General features: G+C 38.0%; 1 protein-coding gene across 13 annotated transcripts in view; it reads right to left on the bottom strand.

Moving 5' to 3' along the window:
* LRRC4C (leucine rich repeat containing 4C) overlaps window positions 1-22,443 on the bottom strand; it is a 1,846,189-nt gene that overhangs the window by 204,412 nt on the left and 1,619,334 nt on the right. For 10 of the 13 annotated variants that reach the window (XR_014069612.1, XM_081544971.1, XM_081544970.1 and 7 more), the window contains one exon: window positions 13,272-13,368. The gene's annotated coding sequence lies outside the window, so the exon portion shown is untranslated. Of the gene's footprint in view, window positions 1-12,265; window positions 13,369-21,653; window positions 21,764-22,443 lie in introns of those variants that run through there. The other 3 variants (XM_081544980.1, XR_014069606.1, XR_014069608.1) reach the window with 3 other exon arrangements.

Here is a 22,443-nt window from a genome sequence, read left to right on the forward strand (position 1 = left end):
ACAGCAGCCATAGGAATCTATAACAGTACACTTGATTCACTCTTCTATTTCTTTAAGCCTCAATTCCTAAATTTCTAAAATTTGGGCAATATCTGTGTAACCAGATTATTTGGATGACATAAAAAGGTAAAGTAGTAGACATTGGTTATTTTAGACATTTCACCATGTTTTAATTATTCTTTTGATACTGCTTCTCAGTTTTCTTTCGCAGTCTTAAGGTTCAGACACTCCGATAGGGTTGACCACCTCATGCAGTTATGTGGTAGAGCAGCCTGATGGGCTGCAGTTCACAGGGTTGCAGAGAGTCGGACATGACTTAGCCACTGAGCATGCAGCAAATAACTTGACCAATCCATCAAAAGAACTGGTTATGAGAAGGCAGGTCTCTCAAGGCATGCCAACCACAAAATGTTTTACAAGGACAATAAGGAAGGAACTTGATCCATTGAGGTTGCCAAAGTAACGTAAACCTATAGTTGTCTGGGGATTTCTTGGCCACCAGGTAGGAGAGACTGCCTGAGAAAAATGCTAGCAGTGATGAGAACAGAGTTATGAGATTAACAGTGATAGATTTCACATACTAGCTATGGAGTACATAGATCTACCCATGCCTAAAACTACATGATCTTGATTTTGGAAAAAATGTGCTAGATAAAATATGCATGATCCATAAGAGAAAAAAATTAATAAATAGGACTTCACCAGAGTTAAAAGCTTCGACTCTAAAAAATACACTTTTTTTAAAGATAAGGGAAAGATAAGCTATAGAATGGAAGAAAATATTTACAAATCTCATAAAAGATATAACCAGAATATATAAAGAACTCACAAAACTGAACAAGGAAACAGACAACTCTAACAAGAATAATGGCAAATAAACCATAAGCCATATAGATGGCAAGTAAGCATGTTAAAAGATGCTCAACATCATTAGTGATTAGGGAAATGCAAGTTAAAAACCAACATGAGATACTACACACCTATTAGGATGACTAAGATCAGTAAGTGTTGGCAAGAAAGAGAGGGGTCTAGAACCATCAATCATTGCTGGTAGGACTGTAAAATGGTAGGAGAGTTTGGTACCATGTGATCCAGCCACTCTACTGAGTATTTACACAAAACAATGAAAGCATGTGTCCATACAAAGATTTTTTAGCCAATGTTCATAGTATATTTAATTGCAATATCCAAAAACTGGAAATAATCCAAATGCACATCAAAACCTAAATGAATAAGCAAACTGCAGTATAAATATATAATGGAATATTACTCAGCAATAAAAAGCACTGCACTTTTGAGACATGAAATGATGTGAAAAAATATGAGAATAATTATGAAAAGAATGTGGATACAAAAATTACATACTGCATGATTCCTTTCACATAAAACTCCAGCAAATAAAAGTGAATCTGTAATGACAGCAAAAGATCAAGAATGGCTTGGGAGTGAGTTGGAGGAGGAGAGTCACAATACAAGGAAGATAAAAGAGAACATTTTTTGGGGGTGATGTTGGGGGTGATGGATCAGCTTATTATCGTGATTATCATGATTGTGGTGATCATTTGACAGTGTTTACATAATCCTAGGCTTATGATATTGCATTTTTCAAATGTGTCCAGTTTATTGTCTACCAATTATACCTCAAAGTTGTGGAGAGAAAAAGGGAAGGGAGAAATCAAATGAATAATGCAAAGGAAGGGCACAATTGCAATCTGGGCACAGCAATTACTGCCATGTGTCCAGATCATAGAGGACATAACAACAGAGGAAGTTTGTCAGTAGTGTATGAATAGCAAGGTAGTTAAGAGCAGAATTCAAAAGTCAGACTCTCTAAGTTCAAACTCTGACTTTGCCACTTGCTAGCTGTGTGACCTTGGATGATTAAGTTTTCTTAGTTTGTTCATATTAGAAAACAGAGGGGCTTCCCTGGTGGTCCAGTGGCCAAGATACCATGCTCCCAATGCAGTGGGTCTGGGTTTGACCCCTGGTCAGAGAACTGGATCCCACAGGCCGCAACTAAGAGTTTGCGTGTCACACCTAAAGATCTGCATGCTGCAACGCAGGTCTGGTGCAGCCAAAAACAAATAAATACCAAAAAAAAAAGAAGAATATGGAAATAAAAAATGGTACCAGCCTCAGAGGGTTATTTTGAGGGTTAAATAGATATGCAAACTTAATACATGCCAAGTTGATAAATACAAAATATTGCACACAACATGATATGGTTATAATAATTTGGGCCATTCCTGTTATTATTTTTTAACAGTTGTATTGAGATATAACCCACATACCATGCAATTCACTCGTTTAAACAGACAATTCAGTAATTTTTAGTATATTTACAGTGGTGCAACCATACCACAGTCTCATTTTGTAACATTTTGTCTCCTCAACAAGAAGCTCCTTACCCATTAGTGGTCGGGTCATTTCCACCTTCTTCACTTGCCTTTGACAACCACTAATCAGCTTTCTGTTTCTATAGATTTGCTTAATCTGTATTCAAATTGATATCGAGCTATATGCATATCATATTCATATTCAATATTTCTTATAAATGGAATCATACCATATGTCATCTTTTATGTCTGTTTTTTTCCACTCAATATAATGTTTTCAAGTTTCATCCATGTCACAGAATATAACAGAACTTCATTCATTTTGTGGCTAAATACTTTTCCATTGTGTGGATATAGCATCCTTTATTCCAGTTATTATCATTGCAGAATAAAGTGTTTTTGACCAAAGGGAAGGGAGAAGGAAGGAGCAGATGTGTGATCTTAGTACTGCCCAGAAACCCAGGAACAACAATTATATTTGTCTAGAGAAAAGAAAGACTGGTGGAAGAAGAACCTTGAACATTTCACAAACACATGTCAGAGACTCACACATTTCCTTAGGGCTGGCACCCCCTGAAGTCCAAGGAATAACAGGAGACTCATTTATTCTATATAGAGGCAACCTAAAGAAGAAATTCCTGCTTTCTTACTCCCTAGTTCTGTTAGCGTGGGCAAGTCACTTCACTCCTTGAAATGTCAGTTTCCTCCAGTCAGCTTCCCACCCCTCCATTCATTCCCTCTGGCCCTGGCCTTCCTCCCAGCCCCCTTGTGATCATCATATCTTATGAAGGTAAAAGTATTTTGTTAACCAGAACATATTTTTTAAAGTAAAAACCTGCTTCCACAGTACAGTGTGCTAGAGGCATTTTGAAATGTTTTCTGATAACCAAAAAATGCTTTATAGAGCCCTGAATTTCTGAGGAATTGATAGATAAGTAAAGAAGAAATCAGAAGACATATCATGACCCCCAGCTAGTCATTGCAGTTAGTTAAAAAGGTTCTGATAGATACTGACACCCTGGCAGGTAGGACTCTGTTCTCTTAACATTTATTTTGTACCACATTGTTTGCCACAATTTCCAGGATATGGTGGTATCTCAATATACCTATTTTAAAAGAAAAAAACGAATTGCATATTACTGTGCATCAATTAACATGTGCTCTATTTTTAATGAGACAGTGAAGAGGTATTATTGATAGTAACCTAGCTTATGTTTAATGAACGTGTACTGTGTGTCTAAGAGTACTCTAAGTTCCTTACATACCCCGACTCCCCCAAACCCTGCTGTATAGAAGATCTGAAGACAAGAGAGGTAAGTAACTGTTTCAAATTTTAAAAGTAATTTGCAAAGCTGGGTTTCACCCCAGTTTGATTTAAACCCAAAATCCTTGAAAAGGAGGGCTCCCCAGGCGGGGCTAGTAATAAAGAATCCATTTGCCAATGCAGGAGACACAAGAGAGATGGATTTGATCCTTGGGTCAGGAAGATCCCCTGGAGACAGAAATGGCAACCCACTCCAGGGTTCTTGCCTGGAGAATCCCACGGACAGAGGAACCTGGTGAGTTACAGTCCATAGGGTCGCAAAGAGTTGGACACAACTGAAGTGACTTAGCACACATTCATCCTTGAAAAGGATTTCAGTTTACTTTTTTTTTCCCCGCTAGAGTTAAGTGTAATCATTACATAATATTTCACATACAAAGGGTTTTAGAGTCTAAAGAAAGGATCTGGAGAGGGTATCTTGTTCTGCCTTTTGTTTAGACTCCACTTAAAAATATTCTGAAAAACACACACATCAATGCTGCTATCCGAACCTCCCTAATGGTTCACCTGAGCCATTGCCTAATTCAAATTACACTCCTTGAAGACACTGAGGACTGTTCGAATCATTTGTGTCATCCTCTCTGTCCAAACCAAAAATGTCTCCATATTCTGTGCCACCATACTTTCCTCTGTCACTTTTCCCCCAAACTTTTCAAAACTCAATTCATCCATGAAATCCGTGATCAAGGCGGAAGCCACCCAGACATTCTGTTAATATCTTCAGTGTGATTGATATTTCTCTCCTGCAGCGTGGCAAGAAAGCATATGCGTATATGTGGGCAAGCATATATATCTTTATGTTAATGTGCATCTGTTCCTCTCGTCTCTACCATATACTATTAAGATATTAAGCTCCTCGGATCTGTCCTTGCTTCCCTCCACAGAGGAGAACTTGAATTCACCGGGGTCACCACGGTGTCTAGCTCCCAGGCCTGATACACATGTTCAATAAACATTTACTGAATGAGTGAGTGAGTGGGTGCGTGCTCCACATGGCAGTGACAAGCTCGAAGGGAAATCTTACCTTTACACAGAGAAAATAAGATCACGTATAAATTAACTGCAAATAGCGTGTCTTCTCGGGTATTTTATTTTTAAGCATTCTTAGCTGAAATGTGCTGTGGAACAGCTGAGACTTTGCAGGTAATTTTCATTTCACCTCTGTTTTCCAAATAGTTACCACTTAGCAAATATACCCCCCTTAGAGTGTGCTTTTCCCCCTTTAGATGCAATACGTTTGGACATCTTTCCTTTTTAAAGCTATGGAGATCTTTCATATAATGCTATTAATATTTGTGTGTGCGTGTGTGTGTGTGTATGTGCCGTGTGTATGCTCAGTCTATCAGTCGTGTCTGACTGTTGGTGACCCCGTGGACTGTAGCTCATAAGGCTCCCCTGTCCATGGGATTTCCCAGGCAAGAATATTGGAGTGGGTTGTCATTTCCCTCTCTAGGGGATTTTCCCAATCCGGGGATCAAACAGGAATCTCCTGCATTGCCAGGAGGATTCTTTACCACCGAGCTACACCTGGGAAGCCCCCAGCAAGTGCCCTTGGCAAGCGTCAATTTGTAGCTGACACCCTCTTTTGTTATTAAAAAAAAGAAGAAGAAGAAGATCTGAAACATCCAAAGTCTGAGTCCTGTGGGCCTTGGGCTTGGTTAAATCTGATGTCAGTCTGATTTATTAATTAACAGTAATAATGTTAATTATCACTGTTGCTTCAAACAACAGTCACCATAAATAGACACTGTAATGTGTTTAGTTCTACACAGAGTCAGGAGAGCTGCCAAAGTTCAAGAATATTTGAATCAGAGTCTAGATTTTAGTCCCACCTCCACCTCCCTTCTATTTGAATGGCCTTGAACATTTACTTAACTTCTCTCCCTTTCAATGTCTTTATCTTTGAAATGAAGGTAGAAAGGGTGCTTAAGTATCCATTGAGATAATTCCTGTGAAGGGGCTTTGTTCCAGGAAGTCCTTCCTCCATTACTGTTACCAGCCATTGTTTTTATGATAATAGTAATGGTAAGATAAGAGGTTCCCATTCAAAACCTCTTAGCAGAGAAATTCCTAATCTTTCATGGCACCAACATAGATTCATCCAAGAATGCTAAGTGGAAAGTGATTTCCAGGGAAGGTAGACTTACGAGGCTGTTCCTGCCTTAGCCTTAACTGCAAAGGACGCTTTCTTTAACTCAGGATTACTAACTACTCCATGAAGGCAGTATGACAGTGGTTCTTGTGGACAAAAAATGTTGCCTGCCCTTTCAGTACACAACAAATGTTGCCCTGCATCAAGGCATCAGCCCCTGCAGTCACCCCCAAATGGTGAACCCTTAGGGAAATTCACGATGGAGGAAAAAGAGAATATTGGCCTTAGACAGTTAAAATGCATATCGAAGGGATAATTTTGATGAGCCCAGACTCTTGCATCTTCCTATACATAGAAGAGCATGAAAATCATTTATTTGAGATATCTGACTTTTGTGATTAGCAGTAATCTCTGGATGATGAAATATATTTTTTATTTTTTCCAGGTAAATCTCCTGTATGTCCTTCTTCCTCCCTTACCTCTTTGGAACAGTTCCTCAGAGTTACCCGAGAGGCTGATTCCTATAGTCCTCAGTAAGTTCCTCAAATGAAACATAACTGTCAATTTTTAGATTGTTTTTCCTTTTTAGTTGATATTCCAATATTCTAGAAGGGGCAGTGTCAACAATCTGGATGAAAGGAGAGGGGGCTTAAAAGGCATTAACTGGAGCATTTAGTTGCTTCCAAATATTGGATAGTGGTTCTACAAGGGCTCAAGGTCTCCCGAGCGGGACTCAGTGGGGCCCTTTCTGATGTGCTTTACAAGCTTGAAGGATTGTGAATTTGTGGTCTTCTTCACTGTCACTCACGCACTCCTTTCACTGAGAATCAAATGCGCAGCACAGCAGGGATCACGTTGGCTTCACCCTGTTACCGAGCACACGTATCACTGCCTTCCTCTTTCAGGCACCCTTAGTGTTGCTTTTCCATCCCCTAGCCCTGGGAAGCATATCTCACAGTCCTGTTGTTTAGTCCTATTTGTAAATGACAACTGGTTTTGTTGAGTTTGAAGTTCCCCTCACTCATGCTTTTTATCATATTGTTAGTGGCTACAGCCCCTCAAATCTGACACAGAGCAACAGTCAAGAGACGCTACCACTTATAAACTAGGACAATAGGAATCACAGCTCAGCCCCATTTCCAGGAAAACATGATAAATCCACCGATTCACTTCCTTCCAAGGCTCCCTTCCGATGTAAAAACAGTATGGATTATAAAGAGGTAGTATTTGTGTATGGTTTTTTCATAGAGGTAGAGGGTTTTGTCTTACCCTTTTCCCTTAATCTGCCATTTATTTTATTCTCTCTAATTGTATTCTTACATGTCTATTTATTCCTATTAAAAACCAATATATAAAAAGAATAAGCCATAATCCTATTACTCAGATTTTTTTATACATATACAATACATAACATATATGTAACATATAATTATTGATGTCACACTTGCATAAATTCCTGTAATCAGATTTTTAAATTACTAATCTATTGTGAATATGTCTCATGTCTATATATTCAGAGGAGCAGCGTCATTACTAATGACCGAATAGTGGTTTATTATATCAATTATAATAAATCCTTTGGTTTTCAGACATTTGGGTTGTTTCCAATAGATTGCACCTATTTATATTGCTGCAATGATTATGCATGTACATATATCTATATTCATTTGTTCAGTGATTTCTTTAAGATAAATCTTAGAAAAGAAAATGTCAGGTCAGGGGCAGGCACATTTTAAAGACTTCTGACAACATGCCATGTTAGTCTCCAGCAAGTTACACCAAGTTACACTATCAACAGTTTTATAAAAACATTATTTCTCTACACTCTTGCCACTACTTGGTCTTTTAACTCAATTTTTAATTTAAAGATGCCAGGAGAGGCATCCCATAAGACTTGAGATCTCCCTGAATAACACTACATTAGATTTATGGTGTAAAGATTTGCTAACCAGGGCCTGAGTCATGGGACTGTGGGCATGCTTTTTCTATTACCATTACCTCTGTGAGTCAGATCTAATAACTATTTCAGTCATGACCAATACTGCCCAAAGAGACAACCCAAACTGAAAAAAAAAAAAAAAAAAAAAAAGTCACAACAAAAAACTATGTACTTTTTATCCAAAAATTCTCATGGATGTGATAATAGCAACTATCCTTTTAGTTCTCTTTAGATTGCGGGCAATAATATTGTTTCATTTGAAATTACATATCTCATTTTAGAAATAGGAGATGTAATTTATAGATATATTTCCAGGAATAAGAGGAATTCTATCTGTTTCTAAATAAAAATGCCAGTCATCAAGGAACAGCCACTGTAACATAACCCATGTAGATATCTACTTTTTGTATAATAATCACAAACCTGACAAGGCTGTTTGGAACTTTACTTGTTCCAATCTGTTGCTCTGTTCATTTAACTACCTTTCAGAAGACAGTAATTCTCAGTCCTTCTATTAGCAAGGAAAAATAAGTACTGGTAGGTCAATTCTTAATAACATTTCCAAATGAGACAAATGTCTGCATGCCAGAGTTTATACACAATAAATAGGGAAGAGCTGTGGTAGTTATCAAAGGAATGGTTGGATTTTCTAATCTCCCTTAAGATTTTAATATGTTTTTGCAAAAGATTCTTGGAAAATTTCCCTGAATACTCAAAATTCCTATGGAACTCGTTATCCATTCATTTTACTAACTGACTCAAAATCTGATTAGAAACTTCACAAATCTCAAGACAAAATTAAAATTAGAATGCTGCCACTATAATCTGATTTTATTTTGCTGTGATTTATTGGTGCCCAGAAATCAGGTAGCCTTGAACTTCTGAGATAAATTCTTTAAGATAAATCTATCAGGGATGGATAGTAGTTTCCTCTTAAGTTACCTGTGTCTTTTTGTTTTATGTTTTTTCATTTTGGTTTACTAATACATGGGAAATAGATGGGGGAACAGTGGAAACAGTGTCAGACTTTATTTTTTTGGGCTCCAGAATCACTGCTGATGGTGACTGCAGCCATGAAATTAAAAGACGCTTACTCCTTGGAAGGAAGGTGATGGCCAACCTAGATAGCATATTTAAAAGCAGAGGCATTACTTTGCCAACAAAAGTCCATCTAGTCAAGGCTATGGTTTTTCTAGTGGTCATGTATGGATGTGAGAGTTGGATGGTGAAGAAAGCTGAGCGCCGCAGAATTGATGCTTTTGAACTGTGGTGTTGGAGAAGACTCTTGAGAGTCCCTTGGACTGCAAGGAGATCCAATCAATCCATCCTAAAAGAGATCAATCCTGGGTGTTCATTGGAAGGACTGATGTTGAAGCTGAAACTCCAATACTTTGGCCACCTCATGCGAAGGGTTGACTCATTGGAAAAGACCCTAATGCTGGGTAGGATTGGGGGCGGGAGGAGAAGGGGATGACAGAGGATGAGATGGTTGGATGGCATCACCGACTCGATGAACATGGGTTTGGGTAGACTCCGGGAGTTGGTGATGGACAGGGAGGCCTGGCGTGCTGCAATTCATGGGGTCGCAGAGAGTCGGACACAACTGAGCGACTGAACTGAACTGAACTGAATACTATGCTAAAAGCATGATACTATAAAGGCTTTGAAGATATGGAGAAAGGGGAGAAAATTGGTATTGACTCACTTAAAAACAGATGGTTAAACATGTATATTTTGAAAAATTGTCTAATATATTGAAAATTAATTATTCATTCAATCATTTTTTTTCAGCTAACATTTACTAAATATCAACAGTGAGTACATCTTTGGTTCAACTTAACCTGGAAGAATCTTGAGGTGTTAAATTAGGGTTCTAAATTAAGATTTGCATTTGTTTCTTCCTGGAACAGGAAGCCTTACTGATCTAGGACTTCTTTATCCCTCTTTAAAGGTTTTTTTGTTTATGAATGATTCTGAGGTTTGGGTACCCCAGTAAATTTCATCTTTTTATGTCCTTACTTGTCCTCTTCTCTCTTTAAGCATAAGATTTTTAATTTTGGGGGAACTACTTGATGTCATATATTCAACCTTGCGTAAAACTTGCAGAAATACAACTTTTGAGTGTCAAGTTAAAAGGTTAATCAATCTGGTAGTCCCTTGACATTTTTTAAGGATATACCCAAGAGACATTTGCTAATAATCAACTTTCTAAATGTCACCATAGCACATATGTTTTTGTAATTACCCATATTAGTAGGTGATACTACCCTTTGTGCTACAAGGCGGTGTGTAATAAATATTATTGAACATAGACTCCTTCATCTGGAGGATAGCCCTATCTCATATTTGATTATTAATTGTTAATTAATCATGATTAATTATTCTCCATGATATGTATTCTTGGTGGAGTGGCGAAACCAGATGACCATTGTTCCATCATTGAAGATAAAATTGTCCAATCCATTATGGATTCTTTTGCTATTCCTGTATAACCAAGGGGAGGACAAATCACTAAAATCTGACCAAACTGCATGATGAAAATAAATCAAAATTTTTCTTGCATGATCTTGAATCTCAGATGAAGAAATATCAATATGAAAGGAACATGATTTGTTCATTCTAGAACAAATCCAGTTAACATATTAAGTGGGTACTGCTTCTAAGCCCTTCACAGATACTTGTCTTGGTTTATGGCCCTATACTAAGTCCATTATTTTACTTTTCTTCAAGCTTATGATTTTTTCCCCAATACTTTCAAGAAATTCCCTTTTCTTGGTTTAATTTTTACCAACAAATATATCCGAGAGACACAGATGATATATTAAATTATAATTACAATTCCCATTGAGACAAGTCCACTGAAAAGTCAGCTAAGCTCACTTACTACCTGGATAAACTATTTCCCTCATACCATCTTCACAGAATGATTAAAGAGTATGCCTAAAAATTTTAAAATTACTATATGCATGTAATGGGCTTTTTAAAAATAGCTAAAACCACAAATTCTGACAGTCTACCATATTTCCTCTATGACAATACAGACGTGTCCATTGTGCTTCTGATAATACATGATGTCTAACAGGAAGTTGGCAAAATTGCTGTTTAGAATCTGGCTTGATTCTTAGAGCAAGGTTCTCCATCACAATGCTGTGGCTACCTCCATCACTCAGGAGAGAGTCTCTTAATGTGCCACTAGGTTAACAAAATCCTCATGCAAACTTTGAAGAGCCCTTCCTTTTCTTAGCAGGATTCTCCTATTTTTCAATAGTATTAGGGAATGACACTTATTCTGTATTTCTCCACGTTGAAAAAAAAAAAAACAACTCAATTATCTTTCCTATTCTGACTTCTCTTTACTCATCTTACTCTCTCCTTTCTTTGGTCATTAGAATTGATTATGTGATTTGTGACTTGGGGAGCCAGATTTTATTAGTTGTACTTTAACACATTCTTTCACTTTCCTCTTTAGGACGGGATATTTACTGATAGATGCACTCACACCTGCTAACTCCACACTGGAAATTTTATAGGGCAGGCCACCATGTCAGGGGAAACTGAAGTTGCCCCGGACTTCCTGGGATGGATGGGTAAATCTATTCAATGGCAGGGTTAAATGTTAGGAATGCTTGTTGCACAATGAAACAACACTGATCCTCAGTGCAAAGAAATCAGTGAAAACATTTAATCAGTGCAAAGAAATAGAGGAAAACAATAGAATGGGAAAGACTAGAAATCTCTTCAAGAAAATTAGGGATACCAAGGGAACATTTCATGCAAAGATGGGCACAATAAAGGACAGCAATGGTATGGACCTAACAGAAGATATTAAGAAGAGGTGGCAAGAATACACAGAAGAACTGTAAAAAAGATCTTAATGACTCAAATAACTAAGATGGTGTGATCACTCGCTTAGAGCCAGACATCTTGGAGTGTGAAGTCAAGTGGGCCTTAGGAAACATCACTATGAACAAAGCTAGTGGAAGTGATGGAATTCCAGTTGAGCTAGTTCAAATCCTAAAAGATGACGCTGTGAAAGTGCTGCATTCAATATGCCAGCAAATTTGGAAAACTCAGCAGTGGCCACAGGACTGGAAAAGGTCAGGTTTCATTTCAATCCCAAAGAAAGACAAGCCAAAGAATGTTCAAACTACTGCACGATTGCACTCATCTCACATGGTAGCAAAATAATGCTCAAAATTCTTGAAGCCAGGCTTCAACAGTATGTGATCCATGAATTTCCAGATGTTCAAGCTGGATTTAAAAAAGACAGAGGAAATGGAGATCAAAATTGCCACCATTCATTGGATCATCGAAAAAGTAAGAGAGTTCCAGAAAAACATCTGCTTCTGCGTTACTGACTACGCCAAACCATTGACTGTATGGATCACAACAAAGTGTGGAAAATTCTGAAAGAGATGGGAATACCAGACAACCTGACCTGCTTCCTGAGAAATCTGTATGCAGGTCAAGAAGCAACAATTACAACTGGACACGGAACAACAGACTGGTTCCAAATTGGGAAAGGAGTACATCAAGGCTGTATATTGTCACCTTGCTTATTTAACTTATATGCAGAGTACATCATGAGAAACGCTGGGCTGGAGGAAGCAAAAGCTGGAATCAAGATTGCTGGGAGAAATATCAATAACCTCAGATATGCAGATGACACCACCCTTATGGCAGAAAGTGAAGAAGAACTAAAGGGTCTCTTGATGAAAGTGAAAGAGGAGAGTGAAAAACCTATTTGAAAGTTCAACATTCATAAAACTAAGATCATGGCATCTGGTCCCATCACTTCACAGCAAATAGATGGGGAAACAATGGAAACAGTGGCAGACTTGATTTTCTTGGGCTCCAAAATTACTGCAGATGGTGACTGCAACCATGAAATTAAAAGACGCTTGCTCCTTGGAAGAAAAGCTATGACCAACCTAGACAGCATATTAAAAAGCAAAGACATTACTTTGCCAACAAATGTCCATCTAGCCAAAGCTATGGCTTTACCAGTAGCCATGTATGGATGTGAGAGTTGAACCACAAAGAAAGCTGAGAGCCGAAGAATTGATGCTTTTGAACTGTGGTGTTAGAGAAGACTTTCGAGAGTCCCTTGGACGGCAAGGAGATCTAACCTGTCAATCCTAAAGGAGATCAGTCCTGAATATTCATTGGAAGGACTGATGCTGAAGCTGAAGCTCCAGTACTTTGGCCACCTGATACAAAGAACTGACTCACTGTGAAAAGACCCTGATGCTAGCAAAGATTGAAGGAAGGAGGAGAAGCAGATGACAGAGGATGAGATGGTTGGATGGCATCACTGACTCTATGGACATAAGTTTGAGTAGGCTCCGGGAGTTGGTGATGGACCGGGAAGCCTAGCATGCTGCAGTCCATGGGGTTGCAAAGAGTCGGACATGACTGAGTGACTGAACTGAACTGAAACAACATTCTCAGATATTAACTGTATCATTTATAAAAAGTGGAATCTGGCTCTCCATTTCTTTACTCTCATCACTTTTCCCTTCAACTTTGTAAGCTAAAATGAAAGCTGCATGAAAGCAGTTAGTGGTACCTGGAACTTACCTTATCAAAATTTCTCCACAGGTCCTGATCTTCCTGAGAAAATCCAAAGAGGTTAAAGAAGTGTTCTGGATTTTTGTAGATAATATTTCTTTTATACCTGGAGGAAGATAACATAAATATCATATGTTTAAACCATACTGTGAAACTGAGAACAAATAGAGGGTTAGATATGTCAGCTTGTCATAGAATACAAGAATTTATTAGTATAGAATTTATTTAGTCATTCATCTTTTTAATATAGATAGACATCGATATAAATGTCAAAATATAGATACAGATACAGATATAGATATTTGCCTTAGTTTACCCATCTTTAAATTTGACAGTTTTTCTTTCTTTTGTCAAGGTTCCTCACGTTGTATTATTGAAGTATGTCACGTATCATATGTACTTCACTGAAGAACTTTTTATCCATGAATACGTTTTTGTAGATAAATCTTGAGAAACTTCTTACTTTAAAAAGATGTATTTATTTATTTATTTGCCTGTGCTGGGTCCTAGCTGTAATATGCAAGTTCTTCGATCGCTGTTGCTGCATATGAAATCTTTGGTTGTGGCATCCAAACTCTTAGTTGTAGCATGTGGGATCTAGTTCCCTGACCAGTGATCAAATCCAGGCCCCTGGCTCTGAGAGCGCAGTCTTAGCCACTGGACCACGAGGGATGGCCCAAGAGACTTCTCACTCTTACCTCATCCTCTGTCATGAGCTCAAAACAACAGAGATGATTACCTGTTTATTTTAACCCTAATAGCCAAATGGATATTTAAAAAAGCCTAGAAAATACACACTGTAATTTACAGATTTCTGTTTGACATAGCAACAAAGAAAATAAGTAAATATGGGCATTGGACTAATAATCAGAACTAGATTCAATTCATAACCTTACCATAATTAGCTAGGAAATTTTGGGCAAGTGTCCAAACTTGTCTGAGTCTTTCTCTCTCCATGTATGAAATTAAGAGCTTTGTGCAGAATTGCCTCCAAGTCCCCTCCCATCTTTCAAATCCTGTGATAACTTTCCTTCTGAGGATCTGGTGTGATGTAGGTAGAATGGTCAGAAAGAATTTGTGGTTGCAAACCCCTAATGTTTAGATAAAGCCTGTATTTTCAAAAATTTATTCCAGGTAGTCAATTACTGGCTTCTCTCTCTGCTGGACAATTAGTTACTTGTAAGTAAATGATACAAAGTTGACTGTAATCAATTATTTTCATGTTTTCCTATTGAGTAAATCAACAGTGTATCTCAGGGAGCTTAACAAAATTGAATTTTTAATTCACAGGATTCATAATCCTCTGGGGCCGGTGACTTAGCTGTCTATCTTCCTGCTATTCTAACATTGAGAGGAAGAAATCTGAATTCTCTCAAAACTGGGAAAACTAAGGGCTACTTGTAAGACAGCTTACAGAGTTTGACATTGCATCACATGTTCCCTCCACCCCTATCAGATATCTTCCAAAGGAAAAAAAAATATTTGGGGCAGAAATATTCATATTTAATTGATGTTTCATGTATCATTGTTCTGCAAAAACAAAATAATTACTAAAATTGAGAATTGAGTAATAACTGAAATTACTATTTATAAAGATGATTTTAAAAGTAACCTATGAATATTTTTTGTTGTTATTAAAGTAGTGGATATTAATTAAACTCTTTATTTTATAGATTAAACCTTACAAGTACCCTATGTATCCCGAAAATTTTGATTTATGATTCTCATTTTACAGCTGAAGAAACTGAGGCATGAGTCAATCGCCCAGAAAGAGATAGTAAGTGGCAGTCAGCAGGCCTCTGTGATCCCAGCGCCTGTAGTCCTTACTATGCTATGTACTCCAGCTCTGCGATCTTGTTGGCTACCTCTAGGCCATTAGATATTTAATTTTAGTAGGTTCTCTTAGTCTGCTATTATCTGAGCCTCTGAATGCACTTGTAGTATTCATCTCTTGACATATGGAGGTCTTGTCTGATTTCTCTCTAGGACTATGGTTTTTGTATTTCATTTCTATGTTCATGGGAACAAAATGCTGCTTTCTCCATCTTAGCCTAAGTTTTCTGCCTGGCATTTAGCAGGTTTCAAAGAAATGTGTTGCGAGCAGAATGTTTACTTTGTATGCATGTGACTACAGAGAACTGATCTAGGTGGGGCTGCGTGTAGGGGCAGAGGCATCAGATGTGAAGAAACTCTGTAGTGGGTGTTTGTGAAGGGAAGAACCAGGCAGAGGGTTTGTTGATCAGAACAAAATGAATCATATCATTACACGAATTCACAGAATGTGGGGCTGGTAGAGGCCTCGCTAATCAATTAGTTCAAATTTCATAGTGTGTAGGTGAAGGAAATGAGATACAAGGTGTTTAGGAAGTAGGAACCAGGCTTCTGGATTTCATCCATCCCCGCTACTTCTCCATAGTGACACCAAATCCTTAATTACATGTTTATATTTGTCTCTTCAAAAAGAAATCCCTTATTCTAGGTCTGTATGTATCAATCCCACCGTGTGATATAAGATTCGGCGCACTGCTTATGAAAAAGACATTGAGGTGAAACCACCATGAGTCCTAGGGCCAGCAACATCGCTTCCTGTTTGTGGAACTTCAGGAAAGTGACAATCTCTTTCCGGGACAGTTTCCTAATCTGTAAAATAGGGTAAAGAGAGAAGCCCCCTCTCTGTGCTGCTTTGGGGAACAAGTGAGAAATTGTTTTAAAAGACTTTTTATCAGGATCTAGCACAGAGTAAGAAAGCATATACAAAAATTTTCATCATCATTGTCATCAACAGCATTATTTCTCTTATGCGATGTCTTAAGACGTCCTTTGAAAAATGTGTTTTCCTTTTAAATAAAGAAATATCCCAATGAAAGGGGACTCTGGATGAAGAACTACGAAAATTGACTGAAATCACCAGCATGATCACAGAGACTTTAGGTTTCTCATCAGTGAAATGGAAAAGACACCAATCTCCATATATATATTTGAAACTACATGTGTAACATTCTGAAATAGTAGATTCAGAATTTGATCTTTTTGCTGAGGACTGTCCAAATCAGCTGCACTCAAAGCCAGAGGTTCTCACAGCTAGACCACGTAACTAAAACAAATGATCTTACATGACAAAGCAAGAGAGAGAAAAAGAGAAAGCCTCATTTTTTTTAATTATAAGTTGGTCTGAAGAGATGTCCATTTGGATTCTGCTGCTACAGAGCTCAGTTATGCAATATTCATACAAAAATAGTTTCAAATCAATACAACATGTTTTAAATTTACATTAACATTTACATTAATGAGAGAAACTCCATGTGAATTATGGAGTTTGAGCTGTTTAGGACTATGCTCCTTCTTGCCAACTTGGAACAGGGTCTATTGACTCACCTTCTGAGTCTCATAAACAGCTTCCAGACTTTATGCGCTTTCAGTGCCAGAGGACTTTCAGGCTGGTGAAAGCTGCCATATTGACATCACCAGGGAATGAAATTGGCCCTCTCCACTAAAGACATAAAATGCTTCCAGCAACTACACACACTTTCCCTGAAAGGCAGATTGCCATACACAGTTGTCAAGTCTGGGAATGCTCTAAGATCGGAGCTTACTCCACACCCCCTGGTCTCCATTCATTTATCTGACAGATATTTCTAGACCATCAACGATGGACATAGAACTGTGCTAAAACAACACAGATTCTTCTTCAAGGAACTCATCATCTATTGAAGGATATAGTCACATATGTAAATATATAAACAACTTTTGGATAATCTGCCATCTTCTATGATAAAAGAAGGTACATAGTGGGTGCAATCTCAGGCATTTGAATTAGATTGGAGGAGAATGAAGACCATCTTTCTGAAGAAACAAGACTTGAAAGACAGGTTAGAATTAGACAAAAAAATAAAGGTAGAAACTCTCCCCACTCTGAGGAGACAATCTAGAAAACACCTCGATACTTTGCTTCAATGAACAAGAAGTTCTGAATGATTAGCAAGAAAGGTGGGGCAAGGATGTTTGTATGTGTGTGTGTGTGTGTGTGTGTGTGTGTGTGTGTGTGTGTGTGTGTGTGTGTGTGTGTGTGTGTGTGTGTACACATACACACAATGAACTGTGGGTGTCAGAGATTAACATTCATGGTTAGGCATGGACAAGCTCATGAGATATCTCACATGCCACACTGAGAAGTGGGAACAAAATTCTTAAAATGATATAATTGTAGATGGTCTGCTGTATTTTTGTCTTAATAAGCTTGTAGAGAAGTTTCAAGTTCACTGAAAAGTACAGAGTTCCCCTATTTTTCCTTTCCCTAAACAGGAAAAACCTCCCACACTATGGACATCCCCCACAACTGTGATACATTTGTTATAATTAATGACCCTACACTGACACATCTTTGTCACCCAAAGCTTATAGTTTGCATTAGAGTTCTCTCTTGGTATTGTACATTTTATGGCTTTAGACAAAAGTATACTGACATGTGCAGCTTCCCAGGTGGCTCAGTGGTAAAGAATCCGCCTGCCAATGCAGAAGATGCAGGAGATTTGGGTTCAATCCTTCAGTCAGGAAGATTCCCTGGAGGAGGAAATAGCAACCCACTCTAGTATTCGTGGAGTCAAGTGGGCTTTAGAAAGCATCACTATGAACAAAGCAAGTGGAGGTGATGGAATTCCAGTTGAGCAATTTCAAATCCTAAAAGATGATGCTGTGAAAGTGCAGCACTTGATATGCCAGCAAATTTGGAAAACTCAGCAGTGGCCACAAGACTGGAAAAGGTCAGTTTTTGTTCCAATCCCAAAGAAAGGCAATGCCAAAGAATGCTCAAACTATTGCACAATTGCACTCATCTCACATGCTAGTAAAGTAATGCTCAAAATTCTCCAAGCCAGGCTTCAGCAATACGTGAACCATGAACTTCCAGATGTTCAAGCTGGTTTTAGAAAAGGCAGGGGAACCAGAGATCAAATTGCCAATATCCGCTGGATCATCGAAAAAGCAAGAGAGTTCCAGAAAAACATCTATTTCTGCTTTACTGACTATGCCAAAGCCTTTGACTGTGTGGATCACAATAAACTGTGGAAAATTCTGAAAGAGATGGGAATACCAGACCATCTGACCTGTCTCTTGAGAAACCTGTATGCAGGTCAGGAAGCAACAGTTAGAACTGGACATGGAACAACAGACTGGTTCCAAATAGGAAAAGGAGTACGTCAAGGCTGTATATTGTCACCTTGCTTATTTAACTTATATGCAGAGTACATCATGAGAAATGCTGGGCTGGAAGAAACACAAGCTGGAATCAAGATTGCTGGGAGAAATATCAATAACCTCAGATATGCGGATGACACCACCCTTATGGCAGAAAGTGAAGAAGAACTAAAGAGCCTCTTGATGAAAGTGAAAGAGGAGAGTGAAAAAGTTGGCTTAAAGCTCAATGTTCAGAAAACTAAGATCATGGCATCTGGTCCCATCACTTCATGGGAAATAGATGGGGAAACAGTGGAAACAGTGTCAGACTTTATTTTTTTGGGCTCCAAAATCACTGCAGATGGTGATTGCAGCCATGAAATTAAAAGACACTTACTCCTTTGAAGGAAGGTTATGGCCAACCTAGATAGCATATTTAAAAGCAGAGACATTACTTTGCCAACAAAGGTCCGTCTAGTCAAGGCTATGGTTTTTCCAGTGGTCATGTATGGATGTGAGAGTTGGACGGTGAAGAAGGCTGAGCGCCGCAGAATTGATGCTTTTGAACTGTGGTGTTGGAGAAGACTCTTGAGAGTCCCTTGGACTGCAAGGAGATCCAATCAATCCACCCTAAAGGAGATCAATCCTGGGTGTTCATTGGAAGGAGTGATGTTCAAACTGAAACTCCAATACTTTGGCCACCTCATGTGAAGAGTTGACTCATTAGAAAAGACCCTAATGCTGGGTAGAATTGGGGGCAGGAGAAGAAGGGGACGACAGAGGATGAGATGGTTGCATGGCCTCACTGACTCGATGGACATGGGTTTGGGTAAACTCCGGGAGTTGGTGATGGACAGGGAGGCCTGGCGTGCTGCCATTCATGGGGTGGCAAAAAGTGGGACACGACTGAGCGACTGAACTGAACTGATAGGTGTGTAGTGGTATGTTGTTGCTGTTTTAATTTGAATTTCTTTAATGACATATGATATGGAACATCTCTTCATGTATTTATTCATTATTTGTATCTTCTTTGATCAAGTGTCTATTGGGTCTTTGGCCTATTTTTAATGGGGTTATTTATTTTCTTATTGTTGAATTTTATAAGTTACACATTTTAGATAACTGTTCATTATCAGATGTGTCTTCTGCAAATGTTTTCTCCCCTTCCTCTCATTCTCTTGACAGTGTCTTTCACAGAGTAGAATTTTTAATATTTTAGTAAACTTTATCAACCATTTCATTCATGGATTATACCTTTGGTGGCATGACTAAATACTCATTGCCATAGCCAATATCATCTGGAATTTCTTGTATATTAGCAGTTTTATACTTTTGCATTTTATATTTAGGTCTATGGTGCATTTTGAGTTAATTTTTGTGAAAGGTATAAGGTTTGTGTCTAGATTCTTTTTTATTTTCTTTTTCTTTTTTTTGTCTTGTGAATGTCTACTTGTTTCAGCATGACTTGTTGAAAAGACTGTCTTTGCTCCATTGTATTGCCTTTGCTTCTTTGTCAAGGACTATGTGAGTCTTTTTCTAGACTCTTTATTCTGTTGCAGTGATATATTTGTCCATTCTTTCACCGATAGCTTCACTGTCTTGATTACTGTAGCTTTACAGTAAGTCTTGAAGTCTAGTATTGTCAGTCCCCTGACTTTGTCTGTCTCCTTTGATATTTTGCCTCTCCATATAAATTTTAGAGGGACTTCCCAGTGGCTTTCCTGCAATGCAGGACATGCAGGTTTGATCCCTGGTTTGGGAAGATCCCCTGGAGAATGAAACAGCAATCCACTCCAGTATTCTTGTCTGTGAAATCCCATGGACAGAGGAGCCTGGTGGCTATAGTCCATGTGGTCACAAGAGTCGGACACATCTTAGGGACTAGTGAAATTGGAATTTGCTCAATCATGTCTGACTCTTTACGACCCAAATTCTTGAGGCTAGAATACTGGAGTGGGTAGAGGTTCCCTTCTCCAGGGGATCTTCCTGACCCAGGGTCGAACTAGGGTCTCCTGCATTATAGGCGGATTCTTTACCAGCTGAGCTACCAGGGAAGCCCTTAAAGCAACAACAAATAAATGTTATGATTGTCTGTCATGTAACTTGCTGGTATATTTTTTTGATCAGAATTGTCACTGAATCTATAGATTAAATTGGGAAGAAGTGACATCTTGACATTATCGAGTCTTCTATTCATGAATGTGAACTATTTCTCCATATATTTACTTCTTCCTTGATAATTTTTACCAAAATTTTCTAGTTCTCCTCACGTATATCTTATACACATTCCATTAGATTTAAATGTATTTCATTTTTTTGTGGTGCTAATATTGGGTTGACCAAAAAGTTCATTTAGGTTTTTCCATAACATATTACAAAAAACCTGAATGGATTTTTTGGCTGACCCAATATAAATAACAATATGCTGTTAACATCAAATTCTATTTGTTTATTGCTGATATATGGGAAAGAGACTAACTTTTGCATATTAACTTTATATGCTGCAACTTTGCTATGCTCACTTATTCTGGTAGTTTTTTGTTGATTCTTCCAGATTTTCTATAGAGACAATGATGTCATCTGTAAACAAAGAAAGTTTTATTTTTTTCTCCCTAATCTGTATACCTTTTACTTATGTTTTCTTGCCTTATTGAATTATATAGGATTCTGATGTGTTTACGTGGGCTTGGTTTAAGAACTATTGCTTTGGCAATATTGTAGAGATGGATGGAATGTAGCAGTTCCTTCTCCGCAACATTGTCAGATGTCAAAATAGGCCACAGCAAGTCCTTGATTGAGTTCATGTGATATCAGATGCAAGACAGGTCACTGGCAATGTCAGAGAGACTCAGCAACGCCAACCTCCATGGCTTTCCTTTGACTGTGGAGTGATACAGGTCAAGGAGAGAGAGAATTTGCAATGCTTGCCCTGTGTTCTATCACTCTTATTCTTTTTTGCAAAACTATGTTTGTTGAACACCAACTGTGTTCCAGGATATGTGTTAGATTCTGTGATAGAATAATGAATAAGCCAGCCATTATCATTTGCCCTGAAGAAATTACATTTTGGTGAGAGATGAGAAAAAAAGAGTTAAATAAAAACATTTACAGATTATGGAAAAACTGTTAAGAAATAAATAGAATGACAGTATCATACTAGGATGGGGGCAGACAGTGTTTCTTAACAGTCAATAGGGTGAACACTGGACTGAGACTCACTAGATTCAAATTCCACCTCTGCCACCTCCTCATTATGTTCTGTTGGCAAGAGTCTTTGTTTCAGTTCCTCATCTGTAAAATGAAGGTAAATATTCTAATCCATGGGCTTTCTGTGAGGATTAAATTACAGAATAAATATACAGTGATTAGCCTAGTACTTGACACATAGAAATGCTCAAAATTATTTTAGTTGTAGTTATCATTACTGTTCTATGCTTACTGTTACTGATTCTTTGGATAGCTTGGTCAGGAAAAGACTCTTTGAAAGGGTGACATTTGGGCTTTAGCCTGAAGAATGATAAGAGCTGGTATGTGCAGAGCTTTAAGAAAGGTGTTTTTATACCATTTCCTAGACAGCGACAACAACACTTGGAAAATTCTTGAAATGATGTTAAAATGTTTTCAAATAATAGATATTACTGCAGTGTAGATAGTATGATATTATATGTTTCAGCTCCTTAAATTTTGACTCCAGGAATAAAAGGGGCTATCTGTTTCAATCAGTAACCCATAATCCAAAGGTCATCAGCTAAAATTACATAAGAAATTTCACATTCCAAAGATAGCTACCAAAACTTTCTTTTTTTTATCTCTTCGTCAACACAAGATCATCGGCTAATTATCACAATTATTAGAAATAAGTAAACTGGTGTTTATTGGCAAATAAATGTCTTGATACTTGGCATTAAAAATCTATAGAAATGGGCCTTTACTGGTGAAATTAAAGGTATTCATGATATGTAGGTTGACCTACATATTTTGGGGACACTCCTCATCCATTTTTAAAACT

Source organism: Giraffa tippelskirchi, chromosome 11 (genome assembly GCF_054371585.1).
Source record: "Giraffa tippelskirchi isolate mGirTip1 chromosome 11, T2T-mGirTip1v1.2.pri, whole genome shotgun sequence".
In the NCBI taxonomy this organism is placed as follows: Eukaryota; Metazoa; Chordata; class Mammalia; order Artiodactyla; family Giraffidae; genus Giraffa; species Giraffa tippelskirchi.